The sequence below is a fragment of the Anser brachyrhynchus genome (assembly GCF_964034855.1).
Source record: "Anser brachyrhynchus genome assembly, contig: SCAFFOLD_103, whole genome shotgun sequence".
NCBI classification, from domain to species: Eukaryota; Metazoa; Chordata; class Aves; order Anseriformes; family Anatidae; genus Anser; species Anser brachyrhynchus.
In genome coordinates this window covers 494,317-508,057 of record NW_027663585.1, presented here as the reverse complement: position 1 = coordinate 508,057, position 13,741 = coordinate 494,317, and the positions used below count along the sequence as shown (strand labels likewise).

The window sequence follows — 13,741 nt, the reverse complement described above, 5'->3', positions numbered from 1 at the left end:
CCGGCCCTGGGGCACGTACATGGTTAAACATGCCTGTTAGTAGTGTGGCGAGCCATAGTGGGAAGGCTAGGGCTATGTTCATAGATAGTTGGGTGGTTGGGGTGAATGTATATGGAAGGAGGCCTAGAAGGTTGATTGTAAGAAGTATGATTATTAGGGATGTAAATATTATGGCTCATTTGTGGCCATTTTTGTTGAGTGGGACTATTAGTTGTTTTGTGATTAGGTGAAGGAGTCATGTTTGGATAGTAGAAAGGCGGTTGTTGATTCATCGGTTGTTTGGGGACGGGAATAGTAGGGCTGGGAAGAGTAGGGATAGTAGGATTAAGGGGATGCCGAATAGATTGGGGCTGGAAAATTGGTCAAAGAAGCTTAGGTTCATGGTCAGGATCATGGTGTGGGTTTGGTAGTGAGGGAGGTCTTATTTGATGGGGGGTTGGTTGTGGTGAAGGCTAGTAGTTTTGGTTGGATGAGGAGTGCTAGGGTTAATCAGGTTATAATTATGATTGAAAATCATGGTGCGGGGTTAAGCTGTGGCATATCATTAAGGAGGGGGAAGTCCCTCTTTGGCTAGCTTAAAAGGCTAGTGCTGTTGCATAGCTTCTTAATGATTAGGATGATGATAGAAGGGACGATCAGGCCTCGAAATGTGGGAGTGGGGTTGATTCTACTACAATGGGTATGTAGCTGTGATTAGCCCCGCAAATTTCTGAGCATTGTCCGTAAAAAATCCCAGGCCGGGTGGTAATGAATGAAGTTTGGTTTAGTCGGCCTGGGATTGCGTCTGTTTTAACTCCGAGCGTTGGGACTGCTCAGGAGTGGAGTACGTCTCCTGCAGTAATGATCACGCGGATGGGGGATTCTATTGGGATAACTACGCGGTGGTCAACTTCTAGCAGTCGGAAGTGGCCGTTGGGTAAGTCTGGGGTGGGCACTATGTAGGAGTCGAATGATAGGTCTTTGAAGTCTGTGTATTCGTAGCTTCAGTATCATTGGTGGCCGATGGCTTTTAGGGTGAGGTCTGGTTCGTCGATTTCGTCCATTATGTAGAGGATTTGTAGGGATGGGAGGGCGAGGAGTACCAGGACGATAGCAGGTAGGATTGTCCAGATCAGCTCTACTTCTTGGGCGTCTACAGCATTGGACGAGAGTTTTTCTGTTAGTATGTGGGCTAAAAGGTAGAGAACTAGGCTGCAGATAGCTAGGGCAACGATTAGGGCGTGGTCGTGGAATTCAACGAGTTCTTCTATGATGGGTGATGAGGCGTCTTGGAATCCTAGTTGGGAGTGGTTGGCCACATGAGATGTACAGGATTTTTACCTGTGATTTAGTCTTGACAAGGCTATGTAATTGGTTTACTAACGTCTCATAAGAAAGAAGCATGAGCGGTTAACCTCCTGGGAGACCCAGAAAACTTCACCCCAGCAAACCCGCTAGTAACCCCACCACACATCAAGCCAGAATGATACTTCCTATTCGCCTACGCCATCCTACGTTCAATCCCAAATAAACTAGGAGGCGTATTAGCACTGGCCGCCTCCGTACTGATCCTATTCCTAATCCCATTCCTGCACAAATCAAAACAACGAGCAATAACATTCCGACCACTCTCCCAGCTCCTATTCTGAGTACTAGTCGCCGACGTCCTCGTCCTAACATGAGTAGGAAGCCAACCCGTCGAACACCCATTCATCATCATCGGCCAACTCGCTTCAATCGCCTACTTCACTATCCTCCTATTTCTCCTCCCCGCCGCAAGCGCCCTAGAAAACAAAATACTCAACTGCTAAATACTCTAATAGTTTATAAAAACATTGGTCTTGTAAACCAAAGATTGAAGACTTACCACTTCTTAGAGTACCCCAAACTCAGAAAAAAAGGACTCAAACCTTTATCTCCAGCTCCCAAAGCTGGCATTTTCAATAAACTATTCTCTGACCCTAACCCCTAAACCGCCCGAATAGCACCCCGCGACAACCCCCGCACAAGCTCCAATACAACAAACAAAGTCAACAACAGCCCCCAACCCGCCACTAAAAACATCCCTGCCCCATGTGAATAAAACATGGAAACTCCACTAAAATCCGACCGAACAACAAACACCCCAACATTATTCACAGTAGAAACCCCGAACTTCCAAGCCCCCATAAACCCCCCAAACACCAACCCCCCAAAAACAATTGCCACAAACGCTACTGCACATCCAATCACCCGTCAATCCCCCCAAGCCCCAGGGAAAGGCTCCGCTGCTAAAGCTACTGAATAAACAAACACCACCAGCATACCCCCCAAATACACCATAAACAGCACTAAAGCCACGAACGAAACCCCAAGGCCCAGCAACCACCCGCACCCCGCCACAGACGCTAACACCAAACCAACAACCCCATAATACGGCGAAGGATTCGACGCCACACCCAAAACACCCACCGCAAAGCAAATCCCTAAAAAAAACATAAAATAAGTCATTATTCCTGCCCGGACACTACCCGAGGCCTGCGGCTCGAAAAGCCGCCATTGTTCTCAACTACAGGAACTAACCGCAAGCCCCCAATAATTCTACCCCATCTATGCCATTATGCTTAACCCCCCCCCCCCCCCCCCCCGAGGCGGGGGTATTTGGTTATGCATATTCGTGCATAAATTTATATACCCCATATACATACATACTATAGTACCAGTAATATACATTATATACGGACTATCTTATAAGCAGGTGCTAAACCCATACATGTACACGGCCATTAAACCCTTAAACACACTCCTACCAAACCACCCGGCATGAATGTTCTAGGACCATACCCCACAACACCCAATACAACTCCACTCAAGCGCATAACAAGACCCCATTTTAATGAATGCTCACAGGACATGCTCCAACAACAACTCTCCACCACATATCTCATGCAGTTCGTATCAGACGGATTTATTAATCGTACTCCTCACGTGAAATCAGCAACCCGTTGCACATAATGTCCGGTATGACTAGCTTCAGGCCCATACGTTCCCCCTAAACCCCTCGCCCTCCTCACATTTTTGCGCCTCTGGTTCCTCGGTCAGGGCCATCCATTGGGTTCACTCACCCCTCCTTGCCCTTCAAAGTGGCATCTGTGAGTACTTTCACCTTCTCAATGCGTAATCGCGGCATGTTCCAGCTTTTTGGCGCCTCTGGTTCCTCTTATTTTTTCCGGGGTTACCTCACAGGTGGCTATTCCCAGTGATCTCGGGGGTCCCACAATCTAAGCCTGGACACACCTGCCTCACGGCCTATCCTATATTTCAAGGGTCCCTCGATGAGACGGTTGGCGTATATGGGGAATCATCCTGACACTGATGCACTTTGACCACATTCAGTTAATGTTACCTCCACCCTCCGGGTTAAATGGGGCTATTGGATGAATGCTCGTTGGACATAGCACAAAACAACAAATCATTAAGCGCAACCCCTGCGCTTCACAAACTAAACCAGTAAACTTTCGCTAACCACCATGTAGCATAAACCTTCATCGCCCAATCCCAGCAAACTACCTCTAAAACTCCATTAATCATCCCTTCCATGACATCATCGGAACGATGTACATATACACACAAACACATACAAAATAACTTAAACTTATTAGAGAAACTCCAGTACTAAAAATAGTAAACACAAGCAATAATTTCATATACTTCACTCTCACTCACCACTCAACTATCAGCTAACCACACCCCCGTCCACATAGCTTAACACAAAGCATGGCACTGAAGTTGCCAAGATGGCATAAAACATGCCTGCGGACAAAAGACTTAGCCCTAACCTTACGGTTGGTTTTTGCTAAATATATACATGCAAGTATCCGCGCCCCAGTGTAAACGCCCTCGACCACCTACCCCCATACAGGCCTTGAGGAGCGGGTATCAGGCACACCCAAGTAGTAGCCCAAGACGCCTCGCTAAGCCACGCCCCCACGGGTATTCAGCAGTAATTAACATTAAGCAATGAGTGCAAACTTGACTTAGTTATAGCAACAGCCTAACTTCAAGGGTTGGTAAATCTTGTGCCAGCCACCGCGGTCATACAAGAAACCCAAATCAACCGTCCTATTGACACGGCGTAAAGAGTGGTAAAATGCCTATCCTAGCTAACTAAGATCAAAATGCAACTGAGCTGTCATAAGCCCAAGATGCACCTAAACACACCATTAAGATGATCTTAGGAACTAACGACTGATTTAAACCCACGAAAGCCAGGGCCCAAACTGGGATTAGATACCCCACTATGCCTGGCCCTAAATCTTGATACTTACTTTACCGAAGTATCCGCCAGAGAACTACGAGCACAAACGCTTAAAACTCTAAGGACTTGGCGGTGCCCCAAACCCACCTAGAGGAGCCTGTTCTACAATCGATAATCCCCGATTAACCCAACCACCCCTTGCCAACACAGCCTACATACCGCCGTCGCCAGCCCACCTCGAATGAGAGCACAACAGTGGACACAATAGCACCCCGCTAATAAGACAGGTCAAGGTATAGCCTATGGAGTGGAAGAAATGGGCTACATTCCCTATTCATAGGGCACACGGAAAGAAGCGTGAAACCACTTCTGGAAGGCGGATTTAGCAGTAAAGTGGGACAATAGAGCCTACTTTAAGCCGGCCCTGGGGCACGTACATGGTTAAACATGCCTGTTAGTAGTGTGGCGAGCCATAGTGGGAAGGCTAGGGCTATGTTCATAGATAGTTGGGTGGTTGGGGTGAATGTATATGGAAGGAGGCCTAGAAGGTTGATTGTAAGAAGTATGATTATTAGGGATGTAAATATTATGGCTCATTTGTGGCCATTTTTGTTGAGTGGGACTATTAGTTGTTTTGTGATTAGGTGAAGGAGTCATGTTTGGATAGTAGAAAGGCGGTTGTTGATTCATCGGTTGTTTGGGGACGGGAATAGTAGGGCTGGGAAGAGTAGGGATAGTAGGATTAAGGGGATGCCGAATAGATTGGGGCTGGAAAATTGGTCAAAGAAGCTTAGGTTCATGGTCAGGATCATGGTGTGGGTTTGGTAGTGAGGGAGGTCTTATTTGATGGGGGGTTGGTTGTGGTGAAGGCTAGTAGTTTTGGTTGGATGAGGAGTGCTAGGGTTAATCAGGTTATAATTATGATTGAAAATCATGGTGCGGGGTTAAGCTGTGGCATATCATTAAGGAGGGGGAAGTCCCTCTTTGGCTAGCTTAAAAGGCTAGTGCTGTTGCATAGCTTCTTAATGATTAGGATGATGATAGAAGGGACGATCAGGCCTCGAAATGTGGGAGTGGGGTTGATTCTACTACAATGGGTATGTAGCTGTGATTAGCCCCGCAAATTTCTGAGCATTGTCCGTAAAAAATCCCAGGCCGGGTGGTAATGAATGAAGTTTGGTTTAGTCGGCCTGGGATTGCGTCTGTTTTAACTCCGAGCGTTGGGACTGCTCAGGAGTGGAGTACGTCTCCTGCAGTAATGATCACGCGGATGGGGGATTCTATTGGGATAACTACGCGGTGGTCAACTTCTAGCAGTCGGAAGTGGCCGTTGGGTAAGTCTGGGGTGGGCACTATGTAGGAGTCGAATGATAGGTCTTTGAAGTCTGTGTATTCGTAGCTTCAGTATCATTGGTGGCCGATGGCTTTTAGGGTGAGGTCTGGTTCATCGATTTTGTCCATTATGTAGAGGATTTGTAGGGATGGGAGGGCGAGGAGTACCAGGACGATAGCAGGTAGGATTGTCCAGATCAGCTCTACTTCTTGGGCGTCTACAGCATTGGACGAGAGTTTTTCTGTTAGTATGTGGGCTAAAAGGTAGAGAACTAGGCTGCAGATAGCTAGGGCAACGATTAGGGCGTGGTCGTGGAATTCAACGAGTTCTTCTATGATGGGTGATGAGGCGTCTTGGAATCCTAGTTGGGAGTGGTTGGCCACATGAGATGTACAGGATTTTTACCTGTGATTTAGTCTTGACAAGGCTATGTAATTGGTTTACTAACGTCTCATAAGAAAGAAAAGCCGGCCCTGGGGCACGTACATACCGCCCGTCACCCTCCTCAAAAGCCACATCCCACATAACTAATACCATAAATACGCTGAAGATGAGGTAAGTCGTAACAAGGTAAGTGTACCGGAAGGTGTACTTAGAATATCAAGACGTAGCTATAACACCAAAGCACTCAGCTTACACCTGAAAGATATCTACTAGACCGGATCGTCTTGAAGCCCCCCCTCTAGCTCAACCACACAAATAGTACACCAAAACTAAAGAATTTACTAAACTAATTAAACTAAAGCATTTTACAGTCTTAGTATAGGCGATAGAAAAGACACTTAGACGCGATAGAGACCCCAGTACCGTAAGGGAAAGATGAAATAGCAGTGAAACAATCAAAGCGACAGACAGCAAAGATCAACCCTTGTACCTTTTGCATCATGGTTTAGCGAGAACAACCAAGCAAAGTGAACTAAAGTTTGCCCCCCCGAAACCCAAGCGAGCTACTTTCAAGCAGTTAAAGAGAGCGAACCCGTCTCTGTTGCAAAAGAGTGGGATGACTTGTCAGTAGAGGTGAAAAGCCAACCGAGCTGGGTGATAGCTGGTTACCTGTGAAACGAATCTAAGTTCCCCCTTAATCCTCCCTACCGGACATCCTGAACCCTAATGAGATGATTAAGAGCTATTTAATGGAGGGACAGCTCCATTAAAAAAGGACACAACCTCGACTAGCGGATAATTCTTACTACTGATCCTACCGTGGGCCCTAAAGCAGCCATCAAAAAAGAGTGCGTCAAAGCTCCACCACCTAAAAATACCAAAATAAGATGATTCCCTTATCACAAACAGGTCAACCTATGAATATAGGAGAATTAATGCTAAAATAAGTAACTCAGGGCCACACCCCTCTAACGGCGCAAGCTTACATAGAAACATTATTAACAGACCTAGACAGATACAAAAACCCCTACAAGACCACGTATTAACTAACCCTGTTAACCCGACTCAGGAGCGCCTATAAGAGCGATTAAAATCTGTGAAAGGAACTCGGCAAATTAATAAGGCCCGACTGTTTACCAAAAACATAGCCTTCAGCAAATTAAACAAGTATTGAAGGTGATGCCTGCCCGGTGACTTAGGTTTAACGGCCGCGGTATCCTAACCGTGCAAAGGTAGCGCAATCAATTGTCCCATAAATCGAGACTTGTATGAATGGCTAAACGAGGTCTTAACTGTCTCTCACAGATAATCAGTGAAATTGATCTCCCCGTGCAAAAGCGGGGATGTGAACATAAGACGAGAAGACCCTGTGGAACTTAAAAATCAACGACCACCGCGAATCCTCAATCAACCCCACTGGGGCCACTACCATCGCAGAGCCTGGTCGATATTTTTCGGTTGGGGCGACCTTGGAGGAGAACAAATCCTCCAAAAACAAGACCATACCTCTTTACCTAGAGCTACCCCTCAAAGTGCTAACAGTGACCAGACCCAATATAATTGATTAATGGACCAAGCTACCCCAGGGATAACAGCGCAATCCCCCTCAAGAGCCCATATCGACAGGGGGGTTTACGACCTCGATGTTGGATCAGGACATCCTAATGGTGCAGCCGCTATTAAGGGTTCGTTTGTTCAACGATTAACAGTCCTACGTGATCTGAGTTCAGACCGGAGCAATCCAGGTCGGTTTCTATCTATGACACACTCTCCCCAGTACGAAAGGACCGGGAAAGTGGGGCCAATACCACAAGCACGCCCCCCCCCTCTAAGCAGTGAAACCAACTAAACCGTGAAGAGGGCCTTCCCCCACCACTTTCAATCCTAGAAAAGGACCAGCTAGAGTGGCAGAGCCCGGCAAGTGCAGAAGGCTTAAGCCCTTTCCCCAGAGGTTCAAATCCTCTCCCTAGCTTCACCCATGATTCAAATAACAACACTAAGCTGCCTCATTATATCCCTCCTATACATCATCCCAATCCTGATTGCCGTAGCCTTCCTAACCCTAGCAGAACGGAAAATCCTAAGCTACATACAATCCCGCAAAGGCCCTAACGTTGTCGGGCCTTTTGGCCTACTTCAACCATTTGCGGACGGACTGAAACTATTTACCAAAGAGCCCATCCGACCCTCTACCTCTTCCCCACTTCTATTCATTCTGATACCAATACTAGCCCTTGTCCTAGCCCTCACCACTTGAGCACCACTACCACTCCCATTTCCCCTAGCAGATCTAAACCTCGGAGTTCTCTTCCTAATAGCCATGTCAAGCCTAGCCGTCTACTCAGTCCTATGATCAGGCTGAGCCTCGAACTCAAAATACGCACTAATCGGAGCCCTACGGGCAGTAGCACAGACCATTTCATACGAAGTGACACTGGCCATAATCCTGCTATCAATAATCATACTAAGCGGAAGCTACACACTCAGCTCCTTTGCCGTCGCACAGGAGCCTCTATACTTCATTTTCTCCTCATGACCCCTAGCAATAATATGATACGTATCCACCCTAGCAGAGACAAACCGAGCTCCTTTTGACCTCACAGAGGGCGAATCTGAGCTAGTCTCAGGGTTTAACGTTGAATACGCCGCAGGACCCTTCGCCTTATTCTTCCTAGCTGAATATGCGAACATTATGCTAATAAATACACTTACAGCCATCATATTCCTAAACCCAAGCGCCCTAGGGCCACCCACAGAACTATTCCCCGTCATCCTAGCCACAAAAGTCCTCCTACTATCTTCTGGTTTCTTATGGGTCCGAGCTTCATACCCACGATTCCGATATGACCAACTAATGCACCTACTATGAAAAAACTTCCTACCCCTCACACTAGCTCTGTGCCTCTGACACATCAGCATACCTATCTGCTATGCAGGCCTACCTCCTTACATAAGGAAATGTGCCTGAACTACAAAGGGTCACTATGATAAAGTGAACATAGAGGTATAACAGCCCTCTCATTTCCTGTTGACCTTAGAAAAGTAGGAATTGAACCCACACAAGAGAAATCAAAATTCTCCATACTTCCCTTATATTATTTTCTAGTAGAGTCAGCTAATCAAGCTATCGGGCCCATACCCCGAAAATGATGGTTTAACCCCCTCCTCTACTAATGAACCCTTACGCGACCCCAATCATAACCTTCAGCCTCATCTTGGGCACCACAATCACAATTTCCAGCAACCACTGAGTTCTGGCCTGGACAGGACTGGAGATCAACGCACTAGCCATCATTCCCCTAATTGCCAAATCCCACCACCCACGAGCAGTAGAAGCCGCAACGAAATACTTCCTAACCCAAGCAGCTGCTTCCGCCCTGGTCCTATTCTCTAGCATAACCAATGCCTGAGTCACCGGCCAATGAGACATCACACAAATAAACCACCCAACCTCCAGTCTACTACTGACAGCAGCAATCGCTATTAAACTGGGCCTAGTGCCATTTCACTTCTGATTCCCAGAAGTACTACAAGGATCGCCACTAATAACAGCCCTGCTACTCTCGACCCTCATAAAATTCCCCCCACTAACCCTGCTCCTACTAACATCCAAATCCCTCGACCCAGCTCTACTCACCGCCATGGCCCTAGCCTCAACAGCACTAGGAGGCTGAATAGGACTGAACCAAACACAAACACGCAAAATCCTAGCCTTCTCGTCCATCTCCCACTTAGGCTGAATCGCCATCATCCTAGTTTACAGCCCCAAATTGGCCTTACTTACCTTCTACCTATACACAATCATAACATCAGCCGTATTCCTAGCCCTTAACAAAATCAAAGCCCTTAACCTATCCATGATCACAACCTCATGAACAAAAACCCCAGTGCTAAACGCCACCCTAATACTAGTACTTTTATCCCTAGCAGGCCTCCCCCCATTAACAGGCTTTATACCAAAGTGACTTATCATCCAAGAACTAACTAAACAGGAAATAACACCAGCAGCCATGGCAATTGCCATGCTATCACTGCTCAGCCTCTTCTTCTACCTACGCCTCGCATACCACTCAACAATTACCCTTCCCCCCAACTCCTCTAACCACATAAAACAATGATACACTAGCAAAGCCCCAAGCACACCTACTGCGGTCCTTGCCTCACTATCAATCCTCTTACTTCCCCTGTCCCCAATAATACATGCCATTGTCTAGAAACTTAGGATAACACCCCAAACCGAAGGCCTTCAAAGCCTTAAATAAGAGTTAAACCCTCTTAGTTTCTGCACATTAAGACTTACAGAATATTAACCTGTATCTTCTGAATGCAAGTCAGACGCTTTAATTAAGCTAAAGCCTCCCTAGACAGATGGGCTTCGATCCCACAAAACTCTAGTTAACAGCTAAATGCCTAAACCAATTGGCTTCTGCCTACAAAGACCCTGACGCACCCTAGTGCGCATCGATGAGCTTGCAACTCAACATGAATTTCACTACAGAGCCGATAAGAAGAGGAATTAAACCTCTGTAAAAAGGACTACAGCCTAACGCTTCAACACTCAGCCATCTTACCCGTCACCTTCATCAACCGATGACTATTTTCCACTAACCATAAGGATATTGGCACCCTGTACCTCATCTTCGGGGCATGAGCAGGAATAGTCGGCACCGCACTCAGCCTATTAATCCGCGCAGAACTAGGACAACCAGGAACTCTCCTAGGCGACGACCAAATTTACAATGTAATCGTTACCGCTCACGCCTTTGTAATAAGCTTCTTTATAGTCATACCCATCATGATCGGAGGATTCGGCAACTGATTAGTCCCCCTCATAATCGGTGCCCCCGACATAGCATTCCCGCGAATAAACAACATAAGCTTTTGACTCCTCCCCCCATCATTCCTCCTCCTACTAGCCTCATCCACTGTAGAAGCTGGCGCCGGCACAGGCTGAACTGTCTACCCTCCCCTAGCAGGTGACCTTGCCCACGCCGGAGCTTCAGTAGACCTGGCTATCTTCTCACTCCACTTAGCCGGTATCTCCTCCATCCTTGGGGCCATCAACTTTATCACCACAGCCATCAACATAAAACCCCCCGCACTCTCACAATACCAAACCCCACTATTTGTCTGATCCGTACTAATTACCGCCATCCTACTCCTTCTATCACTCCCCGTACTCGCCGCCGGTATTACAATATTACTAACTGATCGAAACCTAAACACCACATTCTTCGACCCCGCTGGAGGAGGAGACCCAATCCTGTACCAACACCTATTCTGATTCTTCGGACACCCAGAAGTCTATATTCTGATCCTACCGGGGTTCGGAATCATCTCACACGTAGTCACGTACTACTCAGGCAAAAAGGAGCCCTTCGGCTACATGGGAATAGTCTGAGCCATACTATCCATCGGCTTCCTAGGATTCATCGTCTGAGCTCACCACATGTTTACAGTAGGAATAGACGTTGATACCCGAGCCTACTTTACATCAGCCACTATAATCATTGCCATCCCTACCGGAATCAAAGTATTTAGCTGACTAGCCACCCTGCACGGAGGAACAATCAAATGAGACCCCCCCCAATACTATGAGCTCTAGGATTTATCTTCCTATTTACCATCGGAGGATTAACAGGAATCGTTCTTGCAAACTCTTCCCTAGACATCGCCCTGCACGACACGTACTACGTAGTTGCCCACTTCCACTACGTCCTATCCATAGGCGCCGTCTTTGCCATTCTAGCAGGATTTACTCACTGATTCCCACTACTCACTGGGTTTACCCTACACCAAACATGAGCAAAAGCCCACTTCGGGGTAATATTTACAGGAGTAAACCTAACGTTCTTCCCCCAGCACTTCCTAGGCCTAGCAGGAATACCCCGACGATACTCGGACTATCCCGACGCCTACACACTATGAAACACCATTTCCTCCTAGTCCTAGGACTTAGAGAAACTCCAGTACTAAAAATAGTAAACACAAGCAATAATTTCATATACTTCACTCTCACTCACCACTCAACTATCAGCTAACCACACCCCCGTCCACATAGCTTAACACAAAGCATGGCACTGAAGTTGCCAAGATGGCATAAAACATGCCTGCGGACAAAAGACTTAGCCCTAACCTTACGGTTGGTTTTTGCTAAATATATACATGCAAGTATCCGCGCCCCAGTGTAAACGCCCTCGACCACCTACCCCCATACAGGCCTTGAGGAGCGGGTATCAGGCACACCCAAGTAGTAGCCCAAGACGCCTCGCTAAGCCACGCCCCCACGGGTATTCAGCAGTAATTAACATTAAGCAATGAGTGCAAACTTGACTTAGTTATAGCAACAGCCTAACTTCAAGGGTTGGTAAATCTTGTGCCAGCCACCGCGGTCATACAAGAAACCCAAATCAACCGTCCTATTGACACGGCGTAAAGAGTGGTAAAATGCCTATCCTAGCTAACTAAGATCAAAATGCAACTGAGCTGTCATAAGCCCAAGATGCACCTAAACACACCATTAAGATGATCTTAGGAACTAACGACTGATTTAAACCCACGAAAGCCAGGGCCCAAACTGGGATTAGATACCCCACTATGCCTGGCCCTAAATCTTGATACTTACTTTACCGAAGTATCCGCCAGAGAACTACGAGCACAAACGCTTAAAACTCTAAGGACTTGGCGGTGCCCCAAACCCACCTAGAGGAGCCTGTTCTACAATCGATAATCCCCGATTAACCCAACCACCCCTTGCCAACACAGCCTACATACCGCCGTCGCCAGCCCACCTCGAATGAGAGCACAACAGTGGACACAATAGCACCCCGCTAATAAGACAGGTCAAGGTATAGCCTATGGAGTGGAAGAAATGGGCTACATTCCCTATTCATAGGGCACACGGAAAGAAGCGTGAAACCACTTCTGGAAGGCGGATTTAGCAGTAAAGTGGGACAATAGAGCCTACTTTAAGCCGGCCCTGGGGCACGTACATGGTTAAACATGCCTGTTAGTAGTGTGGCGAGCCATAGTGGGAAGGCTAGGGCTATGTTCATAGATAGTTGGGTGGTTGGGGTGAATGTATATGGAAGGAGGCCTAGAAGGTTGATTGTAAGAAGTATGATTATTAGGGATGTAAATATTATGGCTCATTTGTGGCCATTTTTGTTGAGTGGGACTATTAGTTGTTTTGTGATTAGGTGAAGGAGTCATGTTTGGATAGTAGAAAGGCGGTTGTTGATTCATCGGTTGTTTGGGGACGGGAATAGTAGGGCTGGGAAGAGTAGGGATAGTAGGATTAAGGGGATGCCAAATAGATTGGGGCTGGAAAATTGGTCAAAGAAGCTTAGGTTCATGGTCAGGATCATGGTGTGGGTTTGGTAGTGAGGGAGGTCTTATTTGATGGGGGGTTGGTTGTGGTGAAGGCTAGTAGTTTTGGTTGGATGAGGAGTGCTAGGGTTAATCAGGTTATAATTATGATTGAAAATCATGGTGCGGGGTTAAGCTGTGGCATATCATTAAGGAGGGGGAAGTCCCTCTTTGGCTAGCTTAAAAGGCTAGTGCTGTTGCATAGCTTCTTAATGATTAGGATGATGATAGAAGGGACGATCAGGCCTCGAAATGTGGGAGTGGGGTTGATTCTACTACAATGGGTATGTAGCTGTGATTAGCCCCGCAAATTTCTGAGCATTGTCCGTAAAAAATCCCAGGCCGGGTGGTAATGAATGAAGTTTGGTTTAGTCGGCCTGGGATTGCGTCTGTTTTAACTCCGAGCGTTGGGACTGCTCAGGAGTGGAGTACGTCTCCTG

The 13,741-nt window shown here is 47.0% G+C and overlaps 1 long non-coding RNA gene across 1 annotated transcript; it reads left to right on the top strand.

Annotated features, from left to right (window-relative positions):
- The first annotated feature begins 85 nt into the window (after positions 1-85).
- On the top strand, positions 86-13,414 carry LOC308187213. The gene is made up of 3 exons (XR_013944524.1): positions 86-198; positions 4,675-4,832; positions 12,947-13,414. It is a non-coding gene; the product is annotated as an uncharacterized lncRNA (long non-coding RNA).
- The last annotated feature ends 327 nt before the right edge of the window (positions 13,415-13,741 follow it).